The following is a 20,609-nucleotide window of genomic DNA, read 5'->3' on the forward strand; positions in this document are numbered from 1 at the left end:
ATAAAACAGTTTCGCTGCTGAAAAGCTACATGACAATTCTCAGCATGGAGGTGGCAACTCGCTGTTCTTGAAGCAGTTAAACTTACAGTTACGCTATTAAGAGAGACACTATTTCTGAACACTGTTGATAGACACACAGACTCAGTTAATTCACACACATCTCTCTCTGTCTCTTTCTAATGGCTGCATTAATAGTTGCATTATCAATGGCTCAAACCATTACTAGCTCTAAAAGGACATTTTGGAATTAGCAATGAAGGCTTGAAATGAGATGCGCAAGAAATTAGTCCTACTCGCAAGAGCGTTTTAGGGACAAAGTGTCTTGCAATACATCATTTGAACAATGTCTTGAGGTGTGGTAACAGTAGTTTAAGTGGAATATTTGACTCTGAGCCTTTAAATTAATAGAAAACCGAATACCACCTCAAGTGCATATTATTTTTCTAATAATTCAATGTTTGAGCAGTTTTTCTGGGTACTGGCTGACTGACTGAAGTCATGAGATGGTTAGAGACAACACTATGCCTCACCTGATAACCATCGGTGTAAGCGAGTGAGTCAGAGAGCAGATTTATCTCTCAATCTTCATTTACACACAAAGAACAGGGCTTAAAAACAGCAGAGGAGAAGATTTCAACCCTCCCATTCATTCACTGACCAGACAATCGTGCTGATTCTCAGCATGCCCTCATACATTTCTTTAGGCGATTACAAAAGTGCCACAATAAAGCAGGAGAAATCTACAGCCGAGAGCTTAGCCCTGTGGCCATAATAACACAGCATGCAGATACTGATAAACAGCAAACACAACACACATCTGACGGAAATGAAAAATATTATAAGCATAAAGTAATGCACTTATATATACTTATGTATAAACAGGCTACTTCATATTTGACATTATATTTTTATAATATATATATATATATATATATATTATTTATTTATTTATTTTGGATTAAATATGATTCATACATATTCTCGACATGTTTAGTGGGATTCACTCAGGTTGAATTTTTTTGCTTCTGTTTTTTTGCTTCTGTATTGAGATGTGATACACATAACACCATAACAGAATAAGATACAAAATACTGTAATAATTATTGAAAATAAAATAAAATAAAAAGGTCCTTAATATCAGCATTTCATATTTTTGATTTCTGAGGTTAAATATGATCCAGACATATTCTTGACATGTTTAGTGAGATTCACTCCGGCTGAATGTGCTTCTATATTAAGATGTGATACACATAGCAGCGTAACATAATAAGCTGCAAAATACTGTAATAATTATTGGAAAAATATAAATAAATAAAATAAAATTAAATAAAATAAAAAGGTCCTTATTATCAGCTTAATATCAACATTTCACATTGTTGTAAAATATGCAAAATACTGTAATAATTATCAAAAATAAAATAAAATAGTCCTTAATATCAGCATTTTATATTTTTGATTTTTTAGGTTAAATATGATCTGGACATTTTCTTGAGATATTTTGTGAGATTCACTCAGGTTGAATGTGCTTTCATATTGGGATGTAATACACATAATCGCATAACAGAATAAGATGCATTATACTGTAATATTTATTGGAAATAATAAAATAAAATAAAATAAAATAAAAATAATAAAGGTCTTTAATATCAGCTTAATATCAAATTTCATATTTTTGTATAAAAAATACTGTAATAATTATTGAAAATAAAATACAATAAAATATCTTCGATATCAGCATTTCATATTTTTTCATATTTCATATTTTTAAAGTTAAATATGATCCGGACATGTTCTTGATATGTTTAGTGAGATTCACTAAAGTGATTGTGCTTCTATATAGAGATGTAAAACATTTTAGCACATTATACCTAACGTGTATCTTTCATAGAAAGTGCCTGAAGTATGTGAAATTAAGTGTACACTGGCTACTTTCTCTGCTCTGCCACAGTCCTGCTGTTTCACAGGGGCTTTAGCGTTTGTGAATGTGAAAAGCAGCTCAGTTGGATTTAGATTGTGTGACTGTCTTACCCAGTCAAGAACTCTCACTTTGATCCTGATAAACTCTTGGCTGCTTAACACAGCGGGTCTGGGATTTCTGTTCCTTGCTTGTGTCTGAGTGGGCGAAATATTTCCTACAAATGAAACAAGCAGCTACGAGAAATGTGAAATTCAGCTTTGCTGCCTAATAACAAATGGCATTAGAGAGCACCGACGCTAATAAAACTCACTGGCTGTATTTAAACCACAGTGTCACTCTGACATTTCTTGACTATAGTGTTTCCTGTGCAAAAACTGCAAAAATAGCGCTGCTAAAGTGCTTTTGAATGCTTTTTTCCTTTTTGTTGTCTATCTAGCCTTTTCTGTCTCGTGTGTGAGAGTGAGAGTGAGAGTTTTTTCACTGCCAATCTTTTGGTCTTTCTGTTTTTTGGTTACTCTTTCTCCAAAAGGCTTATGAGAAGACATCTTACAGGCTTCCTATAAGAAATAAAAATCTCAAATAAGATACCGTGAAATCAAAATTTTATGGCTTTAAGTCCATGTCTATTGGCTTTGTGTACACTACCATTACTGCTCAACAAGGCTGCATGTATTCGATCAAAAATACAGTCAAAACAGTAATATTGTGAAATATTATTACAATTAAAAATAACAGTTTTCTTTTTGGATATATTTTAAAATCTCATTTATTCCTGTCATACAATGTTTAATTTTCAGCATCATTACTCCAGCCTTCAGTGTCACATGATCCTTTAGATATCATTTTAATATGATGATTTGATGATTAAGTAACATTTATTAATTTATCCAAGTTGAACAATTAAAAAAAGTCACACATTAACAGCCTTTAACTGGGGAAAAAAGTATTTTTAATTAAACATAATTTAAATTTTATTTATTTATATATAGTTATATTAAAATTTGCAGTTTCACTCTTTTAGGAGAACTGTCACAAAGTTGATACTTAAATAAAACTCAATTTTGTCCACAGCCAAACAATCAATCAAACTCCTGTACTGTTCAGAAGCAATGATTTCTGTCAGTGTGTTGGTTTTTGGTGGCTGATAAGTTTCTCCTCCCCTGTTGTCTCAGAAAACATCTCCATCTGGTTCGGTCATCTGTGGCATCTTTCTGATGCTCTGTGTCAATATCTAGAGCTCTCATGTGGTGCTTAAATACTCAGCCAACAGCTCTTCTGCTAGATGGAGGAGACTTTTAGACACTGCCAATCCAGAGCAGAGTCTGAGCAGCATGTACAGAGTTATCAGAGCAGCGCACAAAAAATACAACCAGTTCACTTTATGTTTGCAGAAGGCCACTAGCATGTCTAAGAATTAAGGTAGCACTTGTAGCAGCTGACCTTGCAAGTACTTTCTTTAACGTACAAGATGCATATATTATATTACAAGATGTAATATAAGTCTCAGGTGTTTCAGCTCAAAATACCACACAGATCATTTATTACATCATTTCGAAAATGGCAATTTTGAGTCGAAGCAGAAACATGCTGTTTTTGTGCATGTCTCTTTAAATGCAAATGAGCTGCTGCTCCCCGCCCCCTTTTCCAAAATAGTGCTGTGCTTTTATAGCTCGTACCTCAGATATTTAGCCAAAAAACATCTGTTTGGTTTTGCTTATCATGTATATCACACTGAAATCATGCATTTTAAAGCCATATTCATTTAAACATCTGATATACTGTTTTCTGAGCGCACACATCCGAAGCGAATGCACAGAAAGCGTCTGTCACACAGCATGTGAGTACTAAACTAAGTTCTCTTTCATGTCTTATTGCACTTAAACTGTCAAATACACACAACTTTATGTTAAAAATACACAGGAGTTACAAAAACAGTCGGTTATGTCTGTGAAGGTAAACAGCTGGGAAAGAAATTACGTTTATATCAGATCTGTGTAGCAGAAGCGTAATATACAGTAAATAAATCAGAGCCCTGCATTTCAGTCTGAGCCCGATTCGGGACAGTTTTCATGTCGTAGTTCAGACGCAGGCCGGGCTTCGGGCCTGTTACAGGCTTCTCCTTATTTTTATATTTTAGACATCCACCAAATACAATGATTAAAAAAAATCTGCGCTGTTCAAGCGTTCAAGCGTTCAAGCGCACACAATAGGCTAAAGCTTGCCACAAAACACCGGCACAAGTTATTACCATGAATGTGTCGGGGGGAAATAGCAAGGAGATTTTTGAATTATTTATTAATAAACTAGTGTTTTCTGAGTCAGTGTCGCAAGGATGAAGTTGCCGATCCTGACCCACCATCTCCTCTTTGGACACACCTTTAGAGAGAAATGCATCTTTACAGATTACATAATGAAAGAGTTTTTGTTTTCGATTTGTTTTATTTCGTTAAGTAATAATTTAAAACTTTCTATAGATATATGTATCATGTCTGTGAAGTATGTATTCGCTGAGTTTTGGTTCATTTTTGTGAAGCGCTCCTGTTGAGACGACAGAAAGCGTATCATGTTTGTTTTCTTTATTTTATAAAAGCACGATTTGCAACATTTTGTTGATATTGTGAGTGCACACAAATAAAAGCAGACCCTTTACAGTTCCGCATGATTACTCTTACCTTTATGGGCAAAAATGACAGAATATTTTAAATAGTTTCCAATAAAATAATGAAAGTGAGTGCGCTGGCGCCTCCATGTCCTGCAAAGCGACTTTAGCTTCCACTCTCCACATAAATGATTGGAGATGTGACTAATAGCACACATTTATCTATTTTTAATGTTTAAACTAACATTGTTTTAATCCTGAACTGTTTTATATATATTTATTTTATTTTATGTTGTGATGATTTGAGAAGGCAAAGTTGATCAAACAGATTATTATCAGTCTTTCGCTGGCCGCTTGGTTGTTACTTTAAAAAACAAAAACTTAAATTTAATGAACAAAAAAAATGCTTCAAACGTTTTTCTAAATTAACATAATAAAACAACGAAACGAAATATAATCACTTTGCCATTACATAGAAAACTGAACTATTTTAATAGCTGAAACAGTAGTATAAGCTGTTTTGGGAGAAGGAGGAAAAAAGACGGGCTCGGGCCGGACTCGGGCCGAGAATTCTGATAAGCTGTCGGATAAGGGCCGGGCTAGGGCCTGAGCATCTCGGGCCAGGGTCGGGCTAGGGCTCTTTAAGCCCTAGCTATTTAAGGCCTGCGCAGGGCTCTAAAATAAATCAACAAATCCACTGCTGTTTTGTCTCCTCTGAAGCTGGGACTTTAAATAGTGTTCTGTGCTCACATGTGCAGCCAATGACAGAACAGTTAGCATGCTTTGCTTAAACTTTTACCATGGTGTTAGAACTGGTACACCGTTGTCACTTGCGAAAACAAATGGGTGGAACAAGTAGTTTAAGGGGCTTTTTTTCACATGTTTACAGAGAGGGGCTTACCAAAACAAAGTTACTACTGCAGGTTGTCCTTTTTCAAAATTTCTGGGTTGGTAGATGCACCAGGGACTCATTTATAGCACTTAATCAAGAAAAAAGTCAGATCATCATTTCAGCAACTAATGATTACATATGTTAGCTAGCATGCTAGCAGCCTTGTATACTCACCCGGTAATGTTACGTTGAAAACTTAGGCAATTACACCCCAGAGCATCTCTTTCTCCTTATGACTATGGTTTGTTTCCGACTCATTATGCAGACTGAGTGTTACTACAAAAACTCAAGAAGCAGTTTCCTCCACTTTCCAATGGACAGCTAATCTGTGCTGAACACTGGGACCGATCAAGGTGCTCAACAAGATTTTTGCTCCGATCCTCAGGAGGGGAAACCAGGGCAAAATCGGGCTAAAAATCCTGTAGTGTGAGCCCGGCTTAAGTCATACAGGTCTGGAACGGCATGAAGGGAAGTAAATGATCTTTAAAAGTTATTTTAGGTGAACTGTGCCTTTAAAGTGATAGTTCACCTAAAAACTGAGTCACCAAATCTGTCAAAGTCATGTGGATTTTAAAGGTTGATTGAGGCTCAGAAATGATTTAAAGGTGAACTCTAATAAAAGTTTTATTCTAATGCTGATTTGAATATTTCTGTGAGCATCCTTTGAGCAAAAAACCCAGCACTCTAATCAAAGCGTGTCTGTCCTGAAGCAACCTAACGTTCATTAAACTACCAAAATCACAAATGTCTAGAGTCGACAGGCATCCACTGCGGAAGGAGGAACAGGATTTTCTGTGTATCTGTCTGCACTTTTCACAAAGACTAACTAATTAACTGTACTTTTGAACACAAAGAACAGTTTAAGCGGACGTTGTGAAGCCTTGATTAGACTCTTTCAAAATCACAGACAGATGGCTAATAATTTAATTACAACAACTGTAAACAATAAGTAAAAAAAATAATAATTTCGCTGCCACTGATTACTTGATGTCTAGCCTTGTATTTCAAATGCCCTTCGTTGTATTTATATATGTATTGTTTTATAAAGTGCAGGTGACACTTGTCACTAGCAGCACCACAGACAATTACATAAATTATAACAAACAACCTCACTTTAAACTCAAGCCACTGGCCATGCCAACTACAAAACAAACAAACAAACAAACAAAACAATTGTTCTAATAAACAATGCAAAAACAAAACAAAACAAAATCTTGTGGTACTACATTTATTTTAAAAATAATGACTAAAAAAGGACCTTCAGCAAAAAATACAAGTTCACATGGTATGTTATAAAAATCTTTAATAGTTCAGCTGAACTCATGGCAATCTCATGCCATCTGGGCACGAAAAAACAAAGCAAAACAAAACAAAACTCATTCCATGTGCATTCGTTCAACCAAACCTTACTCTAATGTCATGCCATTGGTTAAAATAAAATAAAATAAAATATCAAATAAAGATAAGATAAGATAAGCTAAGACAATATTATAATAATGAAATAAGACAAACTAAGATAAAATAAAAAAAAAAACATAAAATAAAATATTAAAATAAAAATAAGACAAAATAATAAAATAAAATAAAAATAAAATAAAATAAAATAATACAAAATAAGATAAAATAAAATAATAAAATAAAAATAGGACCAAATAATAAAATAAAATAATACAAAATAATAAAATAAAATAAAAAAATAAGATAAAATAAAACAAAAATATAAAAGACTAAAATAAAATAAAATAGAATAATAGAAGTATCTTAGTTTGAAAGTAATTTTAAGAAGGATTTTCAGCAAAAATCAATCCAAATTCACATGATCCGTAATCGTGAGGTAAAGGCACGCATGTGCGTATAATGTGATGTCAACTCGGGCCACACAGAAAGAGGATCAACCTGTTTCCAACACAACGACTTGATAAACAAACAACACCTAGATCAGACTTCAGGACGAGCCGTCATGACAAGTAATAAGCTCATGCTCATTATAAATTTGTGACATTTCAGGGACATTCTGCAGACAAACACACAGCAGACTGGAAAACCACATCCTCTCAAAAGTCAATCCACAAAGACAAACCATCCAAACAGTACAGAAGAAGAACACAGCCCAGAGAAAAAGAGCGGAGGAAAAATTGAGACATACTGATTCTTAAAAGTCTCTTTCCTCTCCACTTGTTTTTTCTTGTGCACTAAATATCCAATTTGTACAGCAAACCAAGACCAACATATGTTCAAGTAAGATCTCTCAACAAAAGCACAAAGCACTTTTCACTCAAACAAAACAACAGTAAAACTAAAGGAGCTTTTCTCAGTCTGTAGCAAATATTGGCATTTCTCTGGCATTTCTTGCCATTTTTATGTCTCAGCTATTGATTTTAATTAAACATCAACAACAACAGCCTTTTCTCTTTTTGTTGCATGGTCACATAAATAAATAAATACGTTTTTAATGGCTCGTGTTTACGTTTCATAACATTAGAAAATAGCCTACAAAGTTGTTTCTAAAAAGTTAGATAAATTATGGTTAAGCAAACTTATGTTAGTGTGAAAAGGTTTAGCTTTACAGGGGTTTATTTTCTCACAAGAAATATATTCGATGGAAAGTGTCCAAATTCCTTTTCCTTAGGTCATTTTTCCAGGGAATCCCAGTGTCCTTTAACACGCCTTCTACCTCTACTGAGAGCCCATCTCTGAAATCTTTATAGCTGAAGCCTTTTATCACCAACTCAGGAAATTGGAACATTTCACTGAAACAGTTATCAAGTGCTTTTGCTTTCAGAACATCCATTGGCATAAGAGCCGGCACGACCTGCAGCTCCTCTAACACCCCATGAGCAAAACATCACCCGAGATGTGCACGGACTGCAAACTCCTCTACAGTCTGCCAACACTTCCCATAATCAGATCAAGAGGATATTCCTGCTGCTATCGGTATACATCTAACAGATCACTGCTTCTCAATGACTTAGAAGATGAAAAGGCCAGTCCTGAGCTGGGAGAAAAAGAAAAAAAAGTCATGCAATGTCATAATTCCTTCCCAAAAGTCCCAAAGTTTATTCCCTGAAGTGATTTTAAGAAAATCTTTCTAGGCCATGCTTCAAATGCTTCTCTTAAAATTCCTTCGGAGAAATAAAAGTAGAAACAAATGAGTCGCTCAAACACGGATAACCTGTATTAAGAAGCTATTTATGCTTCTTAAGAAACAGCTACTTAAGGTTCCAAACCTGTTTACACTAGTGCGTTTTTGCTTTAAAACAGCGTTTTAAAATGAAAACAATCCTCCTCTACATTGGCATTTTCACTGTTTCAGAAACGATCTCCGTCTACACAACACAACTGAAAGCACATGTCACATGATCATTCATGCAGGTACAACCATAGATATGTATAGGTAGACGCCCTATTATTTAGATGGCGTATGCGTCTACTCACTTTAAGCAGTTAAATGGGGAATCTACCTATACATACACTCTTAAAAATAAAGGTGCTTCACGATGCCATAGAAGAACCTTTTTTGTGTAAATGGTTCCATAAAGTACCTTTAGGTTCTTTGTGGCGAAAGAAGGTTTTTTAGATTATAAAAAGGTAAAAAAGAGATGGTTTATTAAAGAACCTTTGAGTGAATGGTTCTTTGTGGAACCAAAAATGGTTCTTCTCTGGCATCGCTGTGAAGAACCTTCTAAAGCATCTTTATTTTTAAGAGTGTAGGGTTGGGTATTGTTTTAATTTGATCAATTCCAATTCTGATTCTGCTAATCGATTTCGATACTTATCGATGCCCAGTTTTGATTCCAATGTGGTAAAAAAAAAATCAAACATTTAGATATTTATTCTGTGTTTCTTTTTGCAAAACATTTCATTGCTGTTGAATACCATGAACAAAAATCAGCCGTTTCATTTCATTATTTTCATTTTAATTTTTCATTAACATTAATAACCCTGCATATATATATGTATATATATATATATATATATATATATATATATATATATATAAAAAATAGTGGTTTTCTCATTCAATATACTTTAAGGCTAAATTTATTCCTGTTTTGCAAATCTGAATTTTCAGCATCATTACATAGTCTTAGTGTCAAATGATCCTAAATCATTCTAATATGCTGATTTATTATCAATGTTGGAAATTTTTTTTTTTTTTTTTTTTTTTGTTTTGTTTTTTTGAACCTGTGATACTTCAGGAATTTTTGATGAATAAAACATTAAAAAGAACAGCATTTATTTAAATTAGAAATCTTTTGTAACAATATACACTACCGTTCAAAGTTTGGGGTCAATAAAGTTTTTGTTTCTTTCTTTCCTTCTTTCTTTCTTTGAAAGAAATTAATAATTTTATTTAGCAAGGATGTGATAAAAATGATAGTAAAGACTAATATTGTTAGAAAAGATTTCTATTTTGAATAAATGCTGTTCTTTTTACCTTTTTATTCATCAAAGAATGCTGAAATTTGCTAATAAATCAGGATATTAGAATTATTTCTGAAGGATCATGTGACACTGAAGACTGGAGCATTGATGCTCAAAATTCAGCTTTGCATCACAGAAATAAATGACATTTTAAAGTATATTAAAATTGAAAACTATTTTAAATTGCATAAATATATTTCATAATATTACTTTTTTCTGTATTTTTGATTAAATGGAACTTTGATGAGCATAAGAGACTTCTTTAAAAATAAATATCTTATTCATTCGAAAATTTTGAATGGCAGTGTTATATATGTATACAGTATATATATGTTAATTTATTTCAACTATTGTTTAGCTAGGCATAATTTAAATAATAATAAAATATTATATTATAATAAAATAACTAAAACTGAAATAAAAATGAATAAGAACTATACAAACACTAAAAAAATGACAAAAACACAAAACAAAATAGCTAGAACTAGAACAGAAAAATATAAAAATAAAAACTAATTCAAATGATAAAAAACTATAAGTGTATATCAATGTATATCAATCATAAAATACCACTGGTTTGCTGAATTTCCAGTAAAAATAACCATATTGTGATCCATATTGTAAAACTGCTCACACTGTACTGTGATATAAGATTTGGTCATAACACCATCCATATTCTACAAATATGAAGAGACAAAATCAAAAACTGCGTAAAGGTAGAAAGAGGATGTTACTGAGAAATAAAAATAAATAGATCAACAGACAAAGTAAAAATGAAAAGCGCTGGAGATCACAAAGCTCGACGCCACACCAGCTCAGAGACAAGCATCAAAGACAGACAGGTACAGCAGAATGACAAAAGTGGAGACGTAGGTGATAAATAGATAAGAGCGACTGTAATAATAAAACCACACCGATATGACACCAAGTATAAAAGAGAGGAAGAGATGGGCAGAAAAAGAGACAAACAGAAGGAGGGGAAAAAATGATTTGATACACTCTCTGCACAGATGATTGGAGATTGGACCTCAGAAAGTGATCTCTGGTCACTGTGGTGATGAGAGGACACGCAGGGTATTGTTAGTGGGCGACTGAACATGACCGAACTAATTTAATCTCCAACACCATGAAAAAACCATTACACTGCTCATTTCACAGCACAAGCATGTTATAATTAGGATTGTTTGCTACACATCTGTATGTACTGTATGTTTCTGTTGAGTTATAATGTGTATTTGAGCACTACAGAAATAATTCAGGGTGCTTGGCACAGCAAAGGACCGACTTGCCTGAATTCACTGTGCAATTGTTTTGTAGTGGCACATGACATTAGAAAGCTGTAGCTACTGAAGATATCAAACAGACTAGGAATCCAGGAGTTTCTTTCTGTTCAGCTTGAATGAAGAGCAAAATCTGTCATATAAACTGACACTTGTCATTCATTTTCAAAACCATGCTGTCTGCCTCCATCATGCTCTTTTTCTAAGTTGTAAGTTTTTTATTTTACTCTATTTATACTCCTATTCAGCAAGAATGCAAAGTGACAGTAAAGACTCAAACTGTAACTAATATATACACATATAAATCAAGGCCGTTTATAGCAGGAAAGAAAACATTGGAAGGGAAAAAAATTGTAGTGCAAAAATAAAGTCTATATTAAAAAATATAGCATAAAAAAAGGGTATAAATTACTAATTTTTCGAAAGAAACATTGTCCAACAACGACACCAGCAGGTAAAGTTACAGTGCCTCCCCCTGAGCCCACTGAGTTTCAACAGACCCCCGAAAGCATGCGGTGACCTTATGGGGGGTAACTGAGAATTAATGGGGGAAAGTCACGTTAGGAAGGCAATGCCTCCATCGCGATATGATTGGATATGACTGTTTATGATTGGCTGTGATTGGTCCATGTGATAAATCCCGCCTCTTGTGCGTTCCACATTCATGAATCAGTCTGAATGAACAATATAATGGCATTAATAGAAATACTAATTTTTAAAAAGTATACAAGTCACACAGATATAACTGCTTTGTTACGTCAAAATAAGGCTTACGAGACCTCAAATGGCATGAAAACATGATCTGTAAGAGTTTTTAGTGAGTAATCAGCTTTAAAGGTGAAATTTAAAGTAAATTTCTGTGTCTGTGACCAATTTTTACCGAGCATTAATGACTGATTATTCAAAAAATTAAAAAATAGCTAAGACTGCGTATCCATCAAAGCGTTTTTATCTAGCTGAAAACGCCAGGCGCTCTACTGAAAAAGCCCAGCTGAGAACGCAGCATTTTTTTTTTTTCATTGAGAGAATATCCACTGAAGTAATGGCAAATGCATAGCGAACTAAATGTTTCTTCGAGCATTATTTTTTATAATAGTATAGTAGTCCAGCAATTCCATCTGGTAAAGACATAAATACTCAGAGATAAGCAATGTTAACTTCTTAATTCTTGGTCATTCGTTGTACAAGCAGGGTAATCGGTATTAGTCCCGCCCCTCCTCCACTCCGATTGGTTAGCTGACTAGAAAGTGACATTGATGAGCACAGCGTTTTACTCAAAGTTGAACTCTCGGTGCTGAGAAAAAAAAGGCCTGAACGCTCTGCGCTCTGTGTGAAAAAGATGCCTAGCTGCTTTGGTGCTTTGGTGGACACACAGGTGCGGCACACAGCCTAAATGTTACAAAAAAAAAAAAACAAAGAAAAAGAATAGCTGAACATAAGTTCACAAATAAAATATATTGTTTAAATTTTAATAAACATGAAATGCTTAAGAACACTAACTTTATGAGATTCATACTTGGCTTTAATAAACAAAATACTGATTACATTGTTAGTGTAAAAATGTAAAATATTATTATTTATTTATTTTACTTTTTTCTGATAGTGTAAGTAATGTTTATTTAATGTGACCTGAACATGAATTTACATTTAACTAAAAAAAAAATTGAGAACTCATTTCAGAATACCTCTGTACACCACTGAGATATATATGGTGCTATTTTGGGCTTTCTGCTCATCAAAGAATTCAAAACTGCAAAAATTCAAGAATCCAAAAATAATAAGCAATAATAACCATCTTGACAATATTGATGTCTGATAAAAGCCTTGACAATGGCCAAGGGACAAGGTTACTTGTTTTAAAATAACAGAGTTATTTTTTTTTTCTTCTAGAGTGATAGTTGCACCTTTTTTTTAACTAAAATAAATTTGGATAATAAAAAATGTTTCTTGAGCAGCAAATCAGCATATTAGAATAGATTCTGAAGGACCATGTGACACTGAAAACTGGAGTAATGATGCTGAAAATTAAGCTTTGCATCAAAGAAATAAATTACATTTTAAAACATATACAAAATAGAAAACAGTTATTTTCAATTGCAATAGTATTTCACAGTTTTACTGTTAGAAATACACTGGCATAAAAACTCCTTAGGCTAGCAAAATAACTGTGAATGGTAAATAGAAATGGTTAAGAATAAAAGCTTATTTAATTTAGTTGACCAGAATTATCCAAACTGGCTTTGATATAGCTGTCAAAATCTACATAAATAGCAAATAAAATTCACCTAGTTTTTCTGATGACTAGGGAAAATAAACTAGATGGAGTAGCCATGCAGGACTAAAGTACTGGACTAATCCACAGTCATATTGCAATGTACCATACGCATCAGGTATAGATGCACATTGTGTCTAAAAACATATGGAAATGCCAACCATGCTGCTTTCTCCTCTTTCTGAAGTGCTTTCCGTACACTCTTAAAAATAAAGGTGCTTTAAAAGGTACTTCGCAGCGATGCTATAGGAAAAAACATTTTTTTGGTTAGGTCAAAGAACCATCTTTTTCTTACCTTTTTATAATCTGAAGAACCTTTTTTCGCCACAAAGAAACTTTTGAGAAACAGAAATGTTCTTCAGATGTTACAGGTTCTTTATGGAAACATTTAGACAAAAAAGGTTCTTCTGAGGCACCTTTTTTTTAAGAGTGTAGCATGCAACTAAACTACTGCAAATAAATTAATTTAAAAATTGGTATCCATGTACAAATATGATCAGGCGTTCCTTCATCTTGGCTAAGTTTTCAATGGTGTTACTGAAAAGGTGACGCTGATTGGTTGGTTCTTGTCACATGACCTGCAGCGCGCATTCGGCATTCTGAAAAGTTCAGATGTTTTCAGCTTGCTGCGGCACAGACAGACCTGGAAAAAACAAGCATGTCACAAACTGCGTCGCTTCTATTATGAGTGCACTTGACTACATTTGAAATAACAAATTTGAGCGTGCAAAAGACACAACATGTCAACGACCCCTTAGTAGGCCATATACAGCGGGCAGCTCACTAGCACTGAAACGATCCTTTCCAAAAGCAGCTCAGTGTAATTATGTTCAGTGTATTTTTTAAATAACAGCCTGGCGCTTTATTCTGATGGCATGAGGCTTGAGAAATGTTTCCTCCTCCCTCTCAATTAGACAGAGAAGACTGACTCCACTCTCAAAGTGCACCTGCAGGCTGACTTTAATGGCTCACCTAGCAGCAGATATCCAGCAGAGTTTAATTACAGTGACAGGATAAAATAGGTGGAGTTGATATCCAGCTCGTCTTTTGAGATGGAGACCCAGATTCCTCTATCCACTTTTAAATGGTACATACATACACTGAGACGTGTTCAAAGTACAGGCAAACAGCAAGAAAGACATACAGGCACACAGAGAGCCGACATGGACAGGAGCCAAAGAAAGTAGATCTGTTTCAACCCCTAGTGCGCTATCAATCTCTATGAAGTCACCTACCTTCTAAGAAGTGTCTACTTTGAAGCCGTACCTTGGAAAAATAAACGCTACTCATTATATCAAGCAGCTCAACTAGTCAAAGTCCCCTTGTGAAAATGATCTAGCTATACTACACTGACCAAAATTATAAACGTAACACTTTTGTTTTTGCCCCCATTTTTCATGAGCTGAACTCAAAGATCTAAGACTTTTTCTATGTATACAAAAGGCCTGTTTTTCACAAATATTGTTCACAAATCTGTCTAAATCTGTGTTAGCGAGCACTTCTCCTTTGCCAAAATAATCCATCTACCTCACAGGTGTGGCACATCAAGATGCTGATTAGACAGCATGATTATCGCACAGGTGTGCCTTAGGCTGGCCACAATAAAAGACCACTCTAAAATGTGCAGTTTTACTGTACTGAGGGTCCAAGGGGGTTCCGAAAACCAGTCAGTATCTGGTGTGACCACAATTTGCCTCATGCAGTGCAACACATCTTCTTCGCATAGAGTTGATCAGGTTGTTGATTGTGGCCTGTGGAATGCTGGTCCACTCCTCTTCAATGGCTGTGCAAAGTTGCTAGATATTGGCAGGAACTGGAACATGCTGTCGTATACGCCGATCCAAAGCATCCCAAACATGCTCAATGGGTGACATGTCCGGTGAGTATGCTGGCCATGCAAGAACTGGGATGTTTTCAGCTTCCAGGAATTGTGTACAGATCCTTGCAACATGGGGCTGTGCATTATCATGCTGCAACATGAGGTGATGGTTGTAGATGAATGGCATAACAATGGGCCTCAGGATCTCGTCACGATATCTCTGTGCATGCAAAATGCCATCAATAAAATGCACCTGTGTTCACTGTCCATAACATACGCCTGCCCATACCATAACCCCACCGTCACCGTGGGCCACTTGATCCACAACATTCACATCAGCAAACCGCTCACCCACACAACGCCATACACGCTGTCTGCCATCTGCCCTGTACAGTGAAAACCGGGATTCATCCGTGAAGAGAACACCTCTCCAAAGTGCCAGACGCCATCAAATGTGAGCATTTGCCCACTCAAATTGGTTACGGTGACGAACTGCAGTCAGGTCGAGACCTTGATGAGGACGACGAGCATACAGATGAGCTTTCCTGAGATGGTTTGCATCTCAGGAAAACCGATTGTTGCAGCAGCTGTCTGGGTGGCTGTTCTCAGACGATCTTTGAGGTGAAGATGCTGGATGTGGAGGTCCCGGGCTGGTGTGGTTACACATGGTCTGCAGTTGTGAGGGCCGTTGGATGTACTGCCAAATTCTCTGAAATGCCTTTGGAGACGGCTTATGGTAGAGAAATGAACATTCAATTCAAGGGCAACAGCTCTGGTGGACATTCCTGCAGCCAGCATGCCAATTGCACGCTCCCTCAAAACTTGTGATATCTGTGGCATTGTACTGTGTGATAAAACTGCACATTTTAGAGTGGCCTTTTATTGTGGCCAGCCTGTGCAATAATCATGCTGTCTAATCAGCATCTTGATATGCCACACCTGTGAGGTGATTATCCACGCCTGTGAGGTGATTATCTCGGCAAAGGATAAGTGCTCACTAACACAGATTTAGACAGATTTGTGAACAATATTTAAGAGAAACAGGCCTTTTGTGTACATAGAAAAAGTCTTAGATCTTTGAGTTCAGCTCATGAAAAATGGGGGCAAAAACAAAAGTGTTGCGTTTATAATTTTGGTCAGTGTATAAACTATAAACATAAATAAATGTGGTGGACGAAACACACAAGTCAAGTACTTAAATAAAAGTACAGATACCCTATTAAAATACTACTTCAGTAAAAGTTTAAGTGCTCATTTTCAATTTTACTTGAATAAAAGTACAAAAGTACTTAATTTTTAATGTACTTAAATATGAAAAGAAATGACGAATTATGTTTTTATAAAACGTAATAGAGTAATAACTGCGAAAATATGCTTGAGACTTCTGTTAAATACAACTTTTGTTAAATACAGTAAAGATGTCAAAATACTAAAAAAATTTGAATAATGTAGAACTTAACACTAAATTTCACTACATTTTACATTTTGCTGCAAAATAAAAATGCCACATTTGAGGTTCTATGATGATTCAAATACCGGTGAATCATTTATGTGAATTAGTTCATTAACTGAATCATTTGAATCAAATAAACAAACTCCCTAAAACAAATCATATTTCCCAAAAATGTTCAATACATTTTCAACATCTTAAAATGTGTTTGATTATTGCCTCAGCTCATTTTGTTTAAGGCTGGGTGTGCAAAACAGTTATGTAATGTGTTGTGCAATACTGCTACTTCTTGCAAAAAATTGACAACTAACTGACTAATTTGTAATCAAAAACTCCATTAAAGCACACAAATAGCACACAAATATACAGGCTCTAACACTTACACATGCAAAGATGCTAAGCTAATTAATTAATACTCTAAAAGCCTTTTCACATAACTTGTGTCAAGTTTTCCCATTGTATGGCACTGCTAGTAAAACATAAATATACTAAAATGTATTTAAAATTAGTGCTGTCAAATGATTAATCATGATTAATCACATCCAAAATAAGTTTTTTTTTCACATAATACTGTATATGTATGTACTGTGTATATATATTAATTATATATAAATACACAAATACAGAATATATTTTGAAAATATTTACATGCATTTACATGTATATATTTATTTTCATATAATTTATTTTATATATAAATATATGTAATACATAAACATAACATATTTTTCTCAAATATTTACATGCATGTGTGTGTATTTATATATACATAATAAATACACACAGTACACACATATATTTTGTAAACAAAAACCTTTTTTGGATGTGATTAATCGTGATTAATCATTTGACAACACTATTTGAAGTATGTTTATTTCATGCTAAGTACACTACAAAGACATTTACATATTATGTACTTAAAAATACCCAGCAATTGTACTTTTAGTATTCTAAATTAGTATATTTAAAGTCTGCTAAACTGGAACAACTAATTTTGCATTTAATGCACTTTAATTGTGCGAAAGTAGTGCTGAAGTCCAACTACAAATATACTTAGGTGAAACTATTGCAAGTATACTTTAGGTACACTTTAAATATTTTCCATTAAAACAACGTTATTATTTAAAGATCATACAATCCTCATCAATAGTGACGTTAAAACATATTTTAGGCTTAATATTAAGAAAAGTGCATTGTGCACAAGTGGAACTCCAAATGAAGTTTAATTACAATTGTTTTATATAAGTTAAGTCTCAAGCGATATGTCAGTAAATATGTTAATAAACTTGAACTATACTTAGTATAAAAGAAGTGCTTTTTTTTTTTTACTAGGAACTCTGTGTTTCTATGAAAGCTATAGAGTTATCACTGATACTGATGTCTAACGTGTTATTCTTTACAAATCTTTTAGTATATGGCTATAAGTATGTAGCTATCACACATGATTTTGCCTCACTAATGTTTTTTTTAAAGCACAAAGTGAAAAAAAAGTTTAAAAACTGTCAAACTTTATCAAGAGATCTTGAATGCCTCATAATTTCCTTTTATTCATCTATATTTACCTTATTTGTTTTATTTTAATACTTTCACATCTTTTGTTCGCTGTCACCTGACCTTTGTTAGGTACACATTGTCTGTACCATGTAATTGTCAACATTAGTATGTTGCATAGCTTTAATAAAAATAAATAAATAAGCAAAAAGATGACAGCTCCTTTTTTTCCTTTCTTTGATGCATCAAAGCTATTGGCAGGTCTTTTTGTGCACACTTCCCACTTTGTTGCTTCCCAGAAAAACTGCCTTTTAGTGGAACTCCAAAATTCTGAAGGAGGTGAAATGGCGCACAATGTTTGCAGTGAAGCCTAGTTACAAATCATGTGTAAGGAACCCAAAAAAAAAGAAAATTTGCTGAAAATTTACTACATCCAAGATGTAGATGAGTTTGTTTCTACAGAAACAGATTTGGAGAAATTCAGCATTACATCAAATGTTCACCAATCAATCCACTTTAGTGAATGGGTGCCGTCAGAATGAGAGCCCAAACTGCTGATAAAAACATCACAATAATCCACAAATAATCCACACAACTCGTCCATCAATTAATGCGATATAACGCAAAAAGCTATGGGTTTGTAAGAAACAAATCCATCAATAAAGGTGCAGTAAGCAGTTGTTCATTTGGGTACTGATTTCAATTTTCAACAGTGTTTCTCAGAAATCACTTACTGCACCTTTAAGGCTACACTATAAACTATAAACAAAAAACACTACACTTGTGTACTTTAGTGGACAAAGTACACAAATCAAGAAATTAAGTTAAAGTACAGGTACACTATTAAAATATTACTCAAGTTCTCATTCAAGTACTCATTTTCAATTTGACTTAAATAAAAATATAAAGTAAAAGTCATGAGGAGGTTTTTTATGAAATGTAAAAAACAGTGAAAATATGCTTGAGAATGTAATAAAGTTAAAGTTTCCTAAAATAAAAATAAAGTACAGGTACTTGTACAGTTACAAATGTAGTAACAGTAACAAAGTAAAAATACTTTGTTACTGTCAAATGTAACTAAATAAAGTTGTAGATTTTAAAAAAGTAAAACATTGTGCTAAACAGACGTTTTCATTTTGCTACAAAAATTTAGACATAAATTCTATGATGATTCAAATGAATTGGTGAATCATTTGTTTGAACCAGTTTATTCAAATGAATCATTTAAATGAACAAACTCCCTAAAATGAATCACATTTCCCAAAAATGTTTGATACATTTTTAACATCTTTAAATGTGTTCGATTATTGCCTCAGATCACCTTTAAGGCATTTTAACTTTAAACCATCGCTTCTAGCCAAAATAGGAGTCCTTAAATCCATATTAATGCTTCTTCCTTGTTGTCCTCTCACATCAAAATCCACACACATATTTGTTTAGAACTGTTTTGGACTGTTTTCACATTTAAACGGTGCTTCTCTCCCGATTCAGAAAGAACTTTTTCACTAGAGAAAGCAATAATATTAAAACAGGATCCACATTTTAGCCGAAGGCAACAATTTAAAGTTAAAAACATGTTAATGACAGTTTTGCTTCTTACAAACATGCAGTTTTTTGCTTCACGAGATGTTAACTGATGGACTGGAGTGGTTACTTGTGGATTATAGTGATGTTTTTATTTGTTGTTAAGGCTCTCGTTCTGATGGCACCCATTCACTGCAGAGGATCCATTGGTGAGCAAGTGATGTAATGCTACATTTTCTCCAAATCTGTTCTAACGAATAAACAAACTCATCTACATCTTAGATGGCCTGACAGTGAGAAAACTGAAACCAATTTACATTTTTGGGTGAACTTTTCCTTTAAGAAACACAGCAAGTTCATCTAGGATGGGTTTGGACCAAGTTTGAATTTTTTAAGATGCGACATGCCTTGACAGCCACAAATGACATTCAGTTATACTATGTCTACACCAGACACACAAAACAACACGGCAAACCTAAACGACTCCCATTATAATTAATGAAGCTGTCTACACTGGAAGTACCTGTCTGCGACACAGTTTTCAGACTGCTGTAAGAAATTGCATCATGGATATTTTATGGCATAAAGAGTATGATAGAATTTCAGCCGGCGCAAGTTATTCACAATTTTACCACCCAGTCCTGCACATAACATCCTCACTGTCCTCTTCAAATCATACAAAAATCCATAACAATAAACGCTGCATGAACAGACAAGGATATCTGAAAATGTCAACTATAGACGCCCACCAATCTTTTATCCTCAACCGCTAATCTGAACAGTCTGACAATAGCCACAATTTATTTGCCTCTATTTCCACTCAGCCTCGCGGCATTTCCAGCAACGTTTTGAGATTTTTATTACGGTTGTCAGTTTGTCTTTGGCAGACGTGACGGTATAATTCATACATCATCAGACGCTCAGTTTGGAGAGCTGTAT

At 34.3% G+C, this 20,609-nt stretch overlaps 1 protein-coding gene across 1 annotated transcript in view; it reads right to left on the minus strand.

The window, feature by feature from the left end:
- Positions 1-20,609, minus strand: part of pcdh15a (protocadherin-related 15a) — a 274,694-nt gene that overhangs the window by 222,558 nt on the left and 31,527 nt on the right.

This window comes from Labeo rohita, chromosome 13 (assembly GCF_022985175.1).
Source record: "Labeo rohita strain BAU-BD-2019 chromosome 13, IGBB_LRoh.1.0, whole genome shotgun sequence".
NCBI lineage: Eukaryota > Metazoa > Chordata > Actinopteri > Cypriniformes > Cyprinidae > Labeo > Labeo rohita.